This window comes from Geotrypetes seraphini, chromosome 3 (genome assembly GCF_902459505.1).
Source record: "Geotrypetes seraphini chromosome 3, aGeoSer1.1, whole genome shotgun sequence".
Taxonomy (NCBI): Eukaryota; Metazoa; Chordata; class Amphibia; order Gymnophiona; family Dermophiidae; genus Geotrypetes; species Geotrypetes seraphini.
The window spans coordinates 175,179,870-175,192,699 of NC_047086.1; the positions used below are offsets into that span (position 1 = coordinate 175,179,870).

General features: G+C 44.4%; 1 protein-coding gene across 1 annotated transcript in view; it reads left to right on the forward strand.

Annotated features, from left to right (window-relative positions):
- The first annotated feature begins 557 nt into the window (after positions 1-557).
- TAGAP (T cell activation RhoGTPase activating protein) overlaps positions 558-12,830 on the forward strand; it is a 41,844-nt gene continuing 29,571 nt past the window's right edge. The window contains exon 1 of the mRNA XM_033935770.1: positions 558-1,106. The gene's annotated coding sequence lies outside the window, so the exon portion shown is untranslated. The remainder of the gene's footprint in view (positions 1,107-12,830) is intronic.

Genomic DNA, 12,830 nt, shown 5'->3' on the forward strand with positions numbered 1-12,830 from the left:
GGAAGGCGGGGGTTGGGGTGGTGAGAGAAAGAAAGAGAGACAGAAAGAAAAGGGGAGGGGCAGAAAAAAATGAAATATTGGATTTACAGAAGAAGGAAGTGCAACCAGAGCCTCATGAAATCACCAGACAAAAAGGTAGGTAAAATGATTTTATTTTCAATTTAGTGATCAAAATGTGTCCATTTTGAGAATTGATATCTACTGTCTATATTTTGCACTTTGGTCCCCTGTGAGCTACATTTCAAACCTGAAGTGACAAATGTTGACAGTAATAAGCCCACTGCTAAACCCAGACTCTTACAGGGAAAGAAGCAAGAACAGGTAAACACCTATGTATCTTTTTCTAGGGAGGCAACTAGTAGAATAAATATGGCACAGCCAGGTGCAGGGCTGGCCAAGAAAACTAAACAGGGAATTGTTGACCCCAAAGCTAGCCAGTTCCCTAGCCTGAAAACTGCAGCTCATAGGTGTATTAATCCCCAGAAGTTTCCACCAATGAGAGAAAAGCCCATACCTGAAGTTGATCATAATTACCCTAGCAAAGTAAGCCAGAGAGGAACAGTTCAAGCCAAGAGCTGGAAGGAACAGCCTACACAAGCCAAGCTTTGCTGGAGTAATGCTAAAGATAAGGTTGAGAAGCTCAAGCAATCCGGGTATTTTCTATTGCCTAAAATAGACTTTTCTGAAGTAGAACAGGAAGAGGACCATATATGTCTGTGTGTTCTGGGACTGATTTAATGAAAGATAAAACAGAACCAATGGATTGCAATGAGAGTTATACAGAATGCAGCCCTATGGAAAGCTGATGTAAAATAGAAAAAGCTACAATATTAAAACAGAAGTTTTACCAGAAGGAATGTTTTGGAAACATGAGCACAGATGCCAGAGTGAAAACTGAACTGTTTAAGGAATGGCAACTTCTGCAGTGCTGTATCTGGTGACTAAAATTGCATCAGTATTTTAACAATACAGTGGTACATGCTGCTTACCCCCATCTGGCCACCGGCACCAGCACTGGCACCAACGCACAGGACATGCCGGTGCCCGAAGATCTGCATCTTCTTCTTTGCTGGGCCTTGAGCATCTGCGCATGCTGTTATTTAAAAGTAAGGTGTAATCATTTTTATTTGACAATTAATATCTTTCTGCTAGAAATTTCTCCGAGATCCCTATTGTGTAAGTCAGTGGTTCCCAAAGCTGGTTCTGGAGGCATCCCAGCCAGTCAGGTTTTCAAGTTATAGTGGATATCCTAAAAGCCTGGGCTGACTGGGGTGCCTCCAGGACCAGCTTTGGGAGCCACTGCTGTAAGTGGTTTGAAGTGCAGAGAGGTTTGTTGTGGTTTGCTTTTTTTGTTTTTGTTACGTCTTCTCTTTTCTTTGAGATGATATCATGAGGTGAGCATATTCAGTGGGTTTCCTTCACCAAATTCCAGCTATCGGTGAGGCCAGGAGAAAAAGTGCTTATCAGGAAAAGGAATAATAAGGGTCATGCCAATAATTTGTCACAGCCCATAAAGTTGTGTTATTTAAAAATAAAGTGTAATTTATTTTTATTTTTTAGTCAATGAATATTTTTCTGCTGAAATGTTAGTCCAGAATTTGGTTGAACTGGTGTTTGTGTTATTCGCTCATCCTAGTTTGAAATATAGTGGTGCCTCACTGCACAGAAGACAATGGCAAGCCACTCCTGCATTATGCCATGGAAACTATTGGGGGGGGAGGGTCCCTCACTGCTTGTGGTTGCCAGGAGTCAGTCGACTCAAGGGCACATTTTCTATTTATTTATTTAGTTGGTTCATCTGGTTCTGAAATTTACCTCAGAAAAGACCTTTGACCAGTCTTTGAATCTCCTGCATAGGGTTTTCTGTGAAATAGCACCATTAAAGAAAAGAGGAACACTACTACTTATATTTAGGAAGATGAAACCAGACCTTTGGAGACTATAGTACAGAATTCAAAAGAAGTAGGAAGATAAGAAAGCTTGACAAAACTTGTTTCCTGTGAGGAGCTAAAAAACAGGAGCTTGAGCAACTATTGCAGGTTGGTCACTTAGAGCTGGAGGTGGTTGGCCCACTGATAATTCATGTACAATTAACCTGCTTAGTTTCATAGTAATATCTTTTATGATAAATTCAAACTAGAGCCAGATCTATCTTTTCTAAACAAAATGCACACAAGCAAATCTACTTATTTTAACAAATTAAACAACAGGAGCCACCATGGTAAGATACAAAAGTAACATAATATACCACTCCCTTAGAAATTAATCAGCACAATCTTCACATGACATGGTTTACGAATTGATATTAAAACAAAGTGAGATGAGAGGGTTTAATCATTTCATGTTCTTTAGGAGAAAGTTAACACCTTCCACGCTTTTCTTTGACAAGAAAAGTGTGGAATAACTTGTAAGCTTCATGGCTCCCTATCATTCTCTTCTTGGTTTGGCTGATAACTTTTCAGCAGCCCCTCATATTGTGATGTCATAATGCCTCATCCCACCAATGCCTAAGAGCTAACCTCATCAGTGATGTCACAATGGCTTGCTTTCCCTATACTTGTGCCCATTTACTAAATGCATTTGCCTAATTGAATGAAATGTGTCAAGAAAAGTGTAGAATAACTTGTAAGTTTTATGGCTCCACATTATTCTCTTCTTGGTGGGACTGAGAACTTTTCAGTGGCCCCCTCCTATGGAAAAACAATTTAATGCTTTCATAGCACATACTTTGTCAGTAGGCACTAGGACATGTCAATTGTAGGGGTAGATTTTTATTTTTTCTAATTCTACAAACTACAAGGGAGTGCTGAAAAGTTCTCAGCCCAACCACGAAGGGAATAACAATCTCAATCACAAGGCTGAAAACTACATGGAGTTGGTTGAGAATCTAGTGAAGAATTACAGTAAAATGGGCTGTTGGATGTCGCTCAAAGTCCATGTCCTTGATGCTCATCTTGAGACATTCAAGGAAAACATGGGAGCATACTCGTAGGAGCAAAGTGAGCGCTTACACCACGATATACTGGACTTCGATTGCTGCTACTATGGACAATATGGGAACATGATGGGATACTACATCTGGGGGCTGATGCGTGAAAGTGACTTACAATTTAATTGCAAATTTCAGAAAACTACTCACTTAATAATAATAATAATAACCTCTTTAGTCTTTAGTGAAAGAGGAAAAGAAAGAAACAGTAACTTCAAGGAAGAAAGCAGGACATAACTATGAAAAGAGGGGGTGGGGGAATAGTTCAGAAGAGAAATAGTGACTCTATAAGAGCCGGAGATGTCGAGAGATACAGCTCAGGTTGGAGGGAGCACTAGGTATTAGAGGCCACCCCTATATCCAGCGGCAGAATGCCCGCCCAACCACCCTGCCACCTCAGTAACTCCTAGTTCTGGCTCTGTCTTCCTCTTACTCGCACACTGTGGTTTGCATTTTTTAAATCGGCAGATGGCATTACCCAAGCCAGCCAGCTTGAAAAATGCAAACCGCAGAGTGTCAGCCTCTCCCTCTCCTAGAATTTCACCACCCTTGTACTAGATTCATGCATACCACAGGGAAGCTTTCGATTCACTCATGATTTGGAAATTCTATTTTAGAGAGGTACATTATAGTTATTATATTCATTATCCAATCATTAATTCAATTGATCATCTGCACATTTGATGCCCACTCCTACTCGTATGCCCTGCTAGACCACCAGGGATCATCAAAGTAGGCCCGAAGGGGGGGGGGGGGGGAGAGGCCCAGGGGAAGAGGCTCTAGTCTATCTTGATTTTTCTTCAGATTGGGGTGGTTCAGAGGTAGGACGGGGAAATGTGATAGGGAGTTTATGCAGTTCCAGGGGTGGGAGGGAATATCAAAAGGGGAGTTCGGGACCTGGCCAGAAATCCTTATGCAGGTCCCAGCTGAAAATCAGCTGGTACCCACATAAGCTTCAATATCAGGAATTATCCCCAGATATTCAGCACCAGGACATGGCCCAACACTGATTATCCAGGGCTTATTCTGCCCACAGTAGACACCACTGCGAGCTGAATATCGACCGGCTAATTACTAATAACTGGGGTTAACAGTAAAATAACATGTCATAACAGTAGCTCATATTAATAACTTCCCCCTTAATGATTTCCATGACCCCCTTTATCCTGATAATTTTGAAAAATATCTGGATGGGTGAATTATGTGTTTGCTACCCACAAGCAAACGTGTAACTCATTTTCAATATCGGGTGGGCATCTAATATAATAAAACGGTAAGCCGCGCATGCGCACTTCCTTTGCGTGCGCCGGTTTTCCGTGAGCTGTAGCGACCCATAGGAAGTACACATGCGCGGCTTACGGTTCTGTTTTTCGGTCTGGCCTGCTCCCTGCCGTATTGTATTTTTTAGTTGAAAGACGCAGCAGTGGCTCCTCTCACGATCCCCGCCTGCGTCAGACTTCCGACGCAGGTGGGGATCATGAGAGGAGCCACCGCTGCGTCTTTCAACTAAAAAAAAAAAAATACGGCAAGGCGAGCAGGCCAGACCAGACCGAAGCTCAAGACCGCGGGAAGGGAAGGGGGGGCCGACAAAGAAGAGGACTCCAGCCGCGAGGAGCTGAACGGAGCAGCCAGATCGCAGCAGGCCAGAACGCGGGGGAGGGGCCGAATGGAGCAGACAAGATCGCGGTAAAAGAAGTGAAGGGGTGGGGGAAATGCTGCAACTGCTGCACAGGGACCTGGAGGGGAAGACAAATACCGCTGCTGCTGCACAGGGAAGTCGGGAGGGGGGAGGGAAATGCTGTTGCAGGGAAGTGGGGTGGAAATACTACTGCACAGGGAAATGGAGGGAAAGAATGACCTACAGACAGCAGGAGGGAGGGAGACAGACAGAAAGGAAGAAAGACACAAGGGCAGGGAGAGGGACAGAAAGACAGACAGAAAAAGGGAGCCAAGGAGAGAGAGAGAGAGACAGCGGGAGAGAGAGAGAGACAGAAAGAAAGAAAGACAGACAGACATATATTCTAGCACCCGTTAATGTAACGGGCTTAAAGACTAGTGTAGTAATAAATGTATGAAGGTGTAACCCAGTGCTCCCTCTAAGCTGTGCGGGAGTCCTCCACCTAAAGTTCTGCCAGTGAGCAGCACTATTTTAGTACCATATTTCAATGGTGGGGGAAAGTAGAGAGTTGTGCGGGGACATAAATCCCACCCATCCCCGCCAGGATCCTCTCCGTCCCCATCAGGATCCTCTCCGTCCCCACCCATCCCTGTAAGGAATTACCTCCATCCCTGCCCGTCCCCATAAAAAGCAGCAATTACTTCTGACAGGATCATCAAGTCCACAGTTTCTTTTGTGTTTGCGCTGCTGTTTTCCTTGTGGAATCTCTTTGGTGGAACCCTTTTTTTGTTTTCTGTTCAGGTAATTAACTTATAAACCCCCTCTTTTACTAAGGCTGACGTGTCCATTATATTATATGGACAAACCCTGCTTCCAAATCCTTCCATCCCCGTGGGAGTCCCGTTGACTAGAGAGGGGTCCCCGTGGGAGTCCCGTGGGTTAGGGGGGATTCCCGCCAGACCCCCCCCCGGGACCCGCGGGATTCCCGTGATCCCCGTTCCCGTGCAGACCTCTAGGGGAAAGGCAAACTCTGCCAGGACTCCAGGTTACCTGCCTGTCCCTAGTGACTGAAAACACAACATTGAGGCAGCACCTCCTACTGATAGCAGTGCAGTTGTGGTGTAACCCACTAGCAGTGCCAGATGTAAAGGTAAATCAGCCCCTTATCTTTATACTCCTCAGTTTATTATGAATTCTGGGCATGCTGAGTATCAGAGGGGGGGCTTGTGTGAGACTCTATCTAGCAGCTTTCCATAGAGCTTCTATGCTCAACCTAAGGGAAGGAACCGGGAGATTGTGTGCTGAGTCTACATACAGTATACTTGTTGCAGGTCTCTGGGTCTCACTGCGTCTTATCAGGTAGAAACTGATGTTTCAGCGATTTTGCTGTGGCTTTCTTCAGGGTATGCTGTGAAGTCTGCAATTTGTCTTTGTATATAGTCGGTCCACTGACCTGACTAAGAACAGGGACGTCCATTGGTTATGAATTTGAATTTTGGCGGGAAAGTTCATTGGTTTCCCATAGAATAGCAAAGTCTTCTGGTGAGACCCAGAAACCTGCAACAAGCATGATGCCAGCTGCGAAAACCATGAGAGAACATACATACAGTATACTGTCTTCTATTTAAAACCATGACCGGAAACAGCCCAATATACCTAAACAACCATCTAATCCAAACCACCTCAACCAGACAAAGGAGAACCCATGCTCCATTCACATACCCCCCAATCAGATAAGTCAAACGGAAAAAACTATATAATGGCCTCCTGGCCACACAAGCAGCGAGATTTGACCGCCAACTCTCTACTTTGCTGATAACGACCCCTGACTACAGAACATTTAGAAAAGAAATAAAAACCATACTATTTTAAAAATCCCTGATACCCAACAATCAAAACCAACCTAACGCCTCCCCACTCTCTAAAACAACCTAACGCCACAAGAACTACTTCATCCCTATGAACCAAGTTGACTACTCCCTAACTATTCTATAATTCCTCTGGAAATGGCCAGATAGATCCTTTTTGTAATCCGCCTTGAACCGCAAGGTAACGGCGGAATAGAAATCACTAATGTAATGTAATGTAAAATATATTTTTCCTGAACAGGAAAGGGAATGGGGACTTGTATAGTGCCTTTTTGTCACTTTGGCATTTCAAAGCTGACATTCAAAGCAGTGGGCACTAGAGGATTAAGTGACTTGCCCAGGGTCACAAGGAATAGCACTGGGATTTGATCACTGCAGAGGCAGCAACTCAACCAGTGAACCACAGCCTTTCCTCCAGAAGAGAGCAGCTTGCCTGGAAGTGCGAGCCAAATTGTCTTTTCATTACTCAAGCAGCAAGGCCTGGAATAAACACTCTGGGCCGGATTCTCAAAAATCCACATTAAAATCCGACAGGGCACTGTCACAGGTGTTCTTGTAGCAATTTCAAAAACGCAAGTCATTCTCAAAAAATCACATATGCAAATGAGGTTGGTAGACAGTAGCAAAGATTCGCTAAATTTACATGCGTTGAGTCACTGGTGATAGTGATCGGCACATGCGCAGAATATACAAGGAAAGAGGCGTGAATGTGCCCTGCATGTGCCAGGAAAAGCAACGCAACACAATAAGCACGTGCCTTTTTTTTTAGCATAATATATGCTTACGTCATATGCATGCAACACATGTAGCTGTAGCAGTTGGTCACAAAAGCTGTTCATGTCGCAAAAACAGATAGAAGTCCTGCACGATCAGTTGGTGTCACATATAAGCCATAAAGCATCATCCAGTATAGAAAACGTGAGTTACAAACAGTTTTTAAGGGCAGTGTGTCAGTCATAGGCATGGCAGAGCTATTTGATGAAAGAAAGGAAGAGACGGGGAAAAGCAATGTTGGCTTTTAACAAGCGCACATAAAACATGTCTTTCTCTCCCAAAAACTACTATAATTTAGGTAAATCTCTTTTTTTTTTTAATTTATATATAGAGATTTCAAATATTCAATTCAAGATTAACTTGTACAGAAAGTGATTACAACAAAGAAAAAAAAAGATTTTTGCCCTCAAGTTATATAACAACATAAGTATTGCTTAATCAACTCAAGTCCACAATAAGATCCAAGATGTAATATAAATGGAATAATAAGGAAATACTAAGAAGCATGGAATGCAATTAACTGATATACAGGTGTCTAATACATTAAAGCCCTCATTTATTTTCCTTCTCTGGGGGGGACAAAGAGAGAAAGGCCGTTAGCTGATATGGCTCAAAGAAAACATATTTCTGAGAATTATATTGTATTACCGTATTTGCGCGCGTTATACACGATTTTACAAACCGAGTATAACCATGCGTGTTATATTCGTGAGCACGTTGTCCAAATTTTTTTTACATAGTTCCCCCCCCCGACGTCCGATTCACCCCGCAGGACCGCTCGCACCCCCACCCCAAAGGACCGCTCGCACTCACACTCGCACCCGCACCCCCACCTCGAAGGACCGCTCGCACCCCCACAGCCTCCCACCCCCCCCCCCCCATCATGGAGAAGCTGCCTACCGTTGTCCTGCTGCTTCCTCTGCCGGCAGTCCCGCCCCTTCTCTGAGCCCTGCTTCTGCGCTGCTTCCTCTTCCGGCGGTCCCGGAGGCTGTGGGGGTGCGAGCAGTCCTTCGGGGTGGGGGTATATGAGTGAAAAAACGGTATACACTTGCATGGGTGATGAAGATAAAAAGTCGCCCCAAGAGCTAATACTCCAGGTTTTAATAATAAAAATTCTCTTCTATGCTTTTGTATGTCTCTTGCCAAATCTGGGAACATTTGTATCTTAAGATCAAGAAACTTTTTCTCTTTGTTGTAAAGAAAAGTCTCAAAAGCCAGTTTTTATCCAATGTGAGAGCCATGGTCACTATTAGAGAATGACACGGGGAAAAAATCTGTCCCCGTCACCGCCCCGTCACCGGCCCACCATCCTCTGCACCGCCCCGTCACCGCCGTTCCCTTCACCGCCCCGTCACCGTCACCGCCATCCCTTTCACCGCCCCGTCACCGCCACTGCCATCCCATTCACCGCCCCGTCACCGTCCCCGCTGCATCCATATAAGTCTTAGTACTGTAATATTTAGCTTATTCCTTTCTTATAAATCAAAGTTCCTGCTGCTGAACTAGAGAAAGAGATGTTCAGCTGGCAGGGCTTTGTTTATAAATTTTTATCAACACAACTAATATACTATTTTATCCTAAAGCAAAAAATAAATAAATAAATATAATTTTTTTTTCTACCTTTGTTGTCTGGTTTCTGCTTTCCACATCTTCTCATTGAATTCCTTCCATCCACTGTGTGTCTTCTCTCTGCGTCTTCCATTTGCTGTTACTGTGCCTCTCCCTTAACCCCCCCCCCCCAATTGGTCTAGCACCCATCTTCTTCCCTCCGCTCCCGCATAGTCTGGCATCTGTCTTCTTCCCACTCTGTCTTCCACATTTCCCTTGGGGGTCTGTTCCTCTCCACCCTCCTTCAATGTCTGTTCTATTCCTTTCCACCACCACCCTTCCCTCCCTCCTTTACCATCTGTTCCTTCTACTACCCTTCAGCTCCTCTCACGTGGCTTATCTATCTACCTTCCTCCCTCTTATTTTCATGGCACGTTACAATGTAATTTGTGCAAGCCACTGGAGCCTGCGAGCTCGGTCCCTGTCCCATCCCCACAAACCATCTCGCTTCTGTGCTCCTATTTTCTCCATTTCTAATATCTCCCCTATGTATCTGTCATTGCACCCCCTGTGTCCATATACCATCCCCATGGCATGTCCCCTTTATGTCTCTGTCCCTATGCCCCATGCACATAATTTCCCCTCTTTCTGTTACCTTCCTGTGTCCAGATTTCCCCTATCTTCCTCTTCCATACCAGTGTGTCTCTTCTTTTCAACCCCATCTAGCTTTTTTCCCTCTTTCTTCCCCCCCCCTGCTTCTAGCATCTGGATCACCTGCCAATCCTTCCCTTTCTTTCCTGCTGTGGGTTTTTCTTTCCGACTTCATCCCCTTGGCCCAGAATCCTTTTCCCTTTCACTCCCTCCTTCCAATTTGAGCCGGGATGGGAACACTAGCGATCGCACGGTCCCCGCAGCCACTACCTGCCTGCCCAATCGATCCTAGTGTTTAGCCAGCTCTCTCCCTTCTCCTCACCTTAGTTTATAGGTTTTCTTTTTCGGCGACCTGCACGCTTTCCCAAAGAGCCGCGCACGCGCGGCTGCTCAGTGTTCAATCTTCTGCTCTGCTGCAACTTCCTGTTTCCGGTTGCGTCAGAGCAGAAGATGAAACTGAGCAGCAGCGGGTGCGCGGCTCTCTGATAGCGTGCGGGTCGCCGAAAAAGAAAATCTACAAACTAAGGTGAGGAGAAGGGAGAGAGCTGGCTAAACACTAGAATCGATTGGGCAGGCGGGTGTGAGCTGCGGGGACCGCGCGATCCTTCACGCCTCACTGCGGGGACAAGACCATTCACCGCCTCGCGGGCGGTGAATGGCCTTGTCCCCGTCGCCGCAGCGACTGCTAGTTTTCTTCCCCGTTTTCGGCGGGTGACCCGCGGCTAAAATGCGGTGGCCGTGGGTAAACCGCCACCGTGTCATTCTCTAGTCACTATTATTGTTGCCGGTATTGCACTTTCTTTATCTGATAATTCAAGTAAAGCAGACATCAATTGGTCTTTGATTTTTTTCCTGTTGATTCTGATTTTTATTCGGCAAATAATAGACCTGGGTAAAAGGAGGCAATGAGTCTTCTGGCACTTCTAATATCTCCAACAAATAACGTTTTAACATTTCTCTCAGGGTAACTGTTAGAATTCGAGGAAAATTAATCAATCTAAGATTGTTACTCCTAGAGAAATTTTCAAATGTCTCTATCTTCCTTCTTAAGTTAACATTGTCCTTCATTAATGTCTCCTGAATCAACTTGGAAGATTTAAGTTCATCTTTAATATTCTGGATATCTACTTTTGATTCACCCAGGTCTTGTTTTATTTGAAGAACTTCCTTCTCCTGAGTTTTTATCTTCCCTTCAATTTGAAGATAATTAGTATTCACTGTTCTAACCAAATTGGCAGTCAGATCCCACAAGGCGTCTAATGTTACCTCTTGGGGCTTTATAATATTTAAAGTTTGCAAGTCTGATACTGAAAAGTTCTGCTCACTAACCAAAGGTTCTTTTCCTCTTTGTCTCTCCTGGGTCGGGTTTGACCCCATTGTTAATCCATCCTCGTAAGCACTCAGGCTCCGATGTAAACTCTGTCTATCCCACCGTCCCCGGCAACCTCAGGGGGAGAATGCAAGTCGACTTCCGACTGCCTCTCTACCCACGGGGAACTGGCGGCATGAGGATTGGGGGGAGGAGCTCTCACGTCGGGGCTCAGTGTGGTCTCGAAAGCCCGAAGAGACGCCTCCATTCCGTTCCCCGGAAGCGTCTCGGGCAAAGGCAACGCCGACAAAACTGTGGCGCCCTGCATCCGCCTTAATAAGTCTTCAATATTCCCGAAGGGAGCTGCTCCAGAGCATCGCGAGGTTCCAGGGACGCTCTTCCCTCTCCTCTTCGGCATAACTAATATGTAGCACGACGAACAACGTTGTAAGAAAACTTTTAGAAGAGAAGACTTTGCGGGTGGTAGCTCAGAAAACTGCGACCATGGCCATCTTGGCAATTCAGGTAAATCTTATAATTTGTTTTTAATGTAAAATTTTATTATGAAATACATAAGACATGGGTATCATACACACGCTCAAGAAGCTTGCTTTTACCACTCCCCTACAAAATATATATATATATATATAATTTATGTTAATCATGTAATTTTTTTTTTTTTTCATTCGCCACAAGATACACTTTTAACAGTGCTGGCACTATACCCCTGGACCAGTTGCTGTTTTTTGTCACCAAAAGCCAACGCCACTCATTTCAATGTTGAAGAGCCCATTTGCATGGCAGTGTTGGAGACTGATAGAAAGCTCACTAAAGACTGTGATAAGCCATTGGGATAATCCGCCGCTAAAATGCATGCAGGCTATACCGTCGGAAACCAGTTTAGCGACCGTGCTAAAGTTTTGAGAATCTGGGCCTCTGTGGAAAGAAGTCAAACAGGGTGCAGAGAAGGGTTATCAGATCTGAGGCAATTTATTGAAACCTTCTAGACAGAATGAAGGCAGTTATTGGGACAGTTATTGGTAGTACAACTGTGAACTATTGTAATTTTAGTGGCATGTGGCCAAGTGACATATGCTGTTAAATGTTTATACAGTTAGTCCTATTATAAGGTTTCATTTTGCCATTTCCAAGTTTACTTCATTTATTGTATTTATGCTTATTTGGTAATTTTGCTATTGTTTTGCTGTTAAGAAAATTGTAAATTTGGAGATAATTCTTCCTACTACCCCCAATTCCCCCCCCCCCCACTCACCCCACAGGACCCATCATCATATTGTTTGTGTAGCCCCAGAAATTGACCTCAAAGTGAGATCCCTTTGCATATCAAAGCTGTATTCATTAGACTTCTCAAGAACTATAAATAAATGCTCCAATTGTTAAGAGGAATGGAAGTGAAAGGAAGAACTGGTGTAAAAAAGGGGATTTCCACTGTCCACTGCACTGTAGGGGAATTTTCACCTGCCCTGAAATATATTTTTTTTCTGTATTTGAGGTGGCCAGAATAAATCCTTGATTTTATATTGCACTTACCTTTTCCACTTTTATGATTTCAATTCCATATATTAGGACCCTTTTACTAAGCTGTGCTAAGCATCAATGTGTGCTTACCACAGGCTAAAAAGCATTACCATAGGTTTCTGATCGGTATGTGCTTCCCACACACTAATGTTTGAAGATGGAGAGTAGGGGGCTCATAATTGAAACAGAAAAATGTCTAAAAACTGGCCTAAATCGGCACTTGGATGAGCTAAAAGACAAGTCGTCCAAGTGCCAATAATCGAACCGGGTTTTAGACATATTTAAAAACGACCTAGGCCTTCACAGTGCAGCTGAACGACCAGAGCTAAAAGGGGCATGTCAGGAGGAGTGTCGAGGGCGGGATTAAGGCCGGACGTGGGCTATCCTAGACTTAGTCGTACTGCATGTATAACCAAAAGTTTTACAACACTGCCAAGACGGAACTTGGACGATGTGACTTAGGCCATCTAAAACCAGGTCTAAGTCCACAAAAGCTATCCAAAGTGACCAGATAAGCACTGCAGACACAAAGTA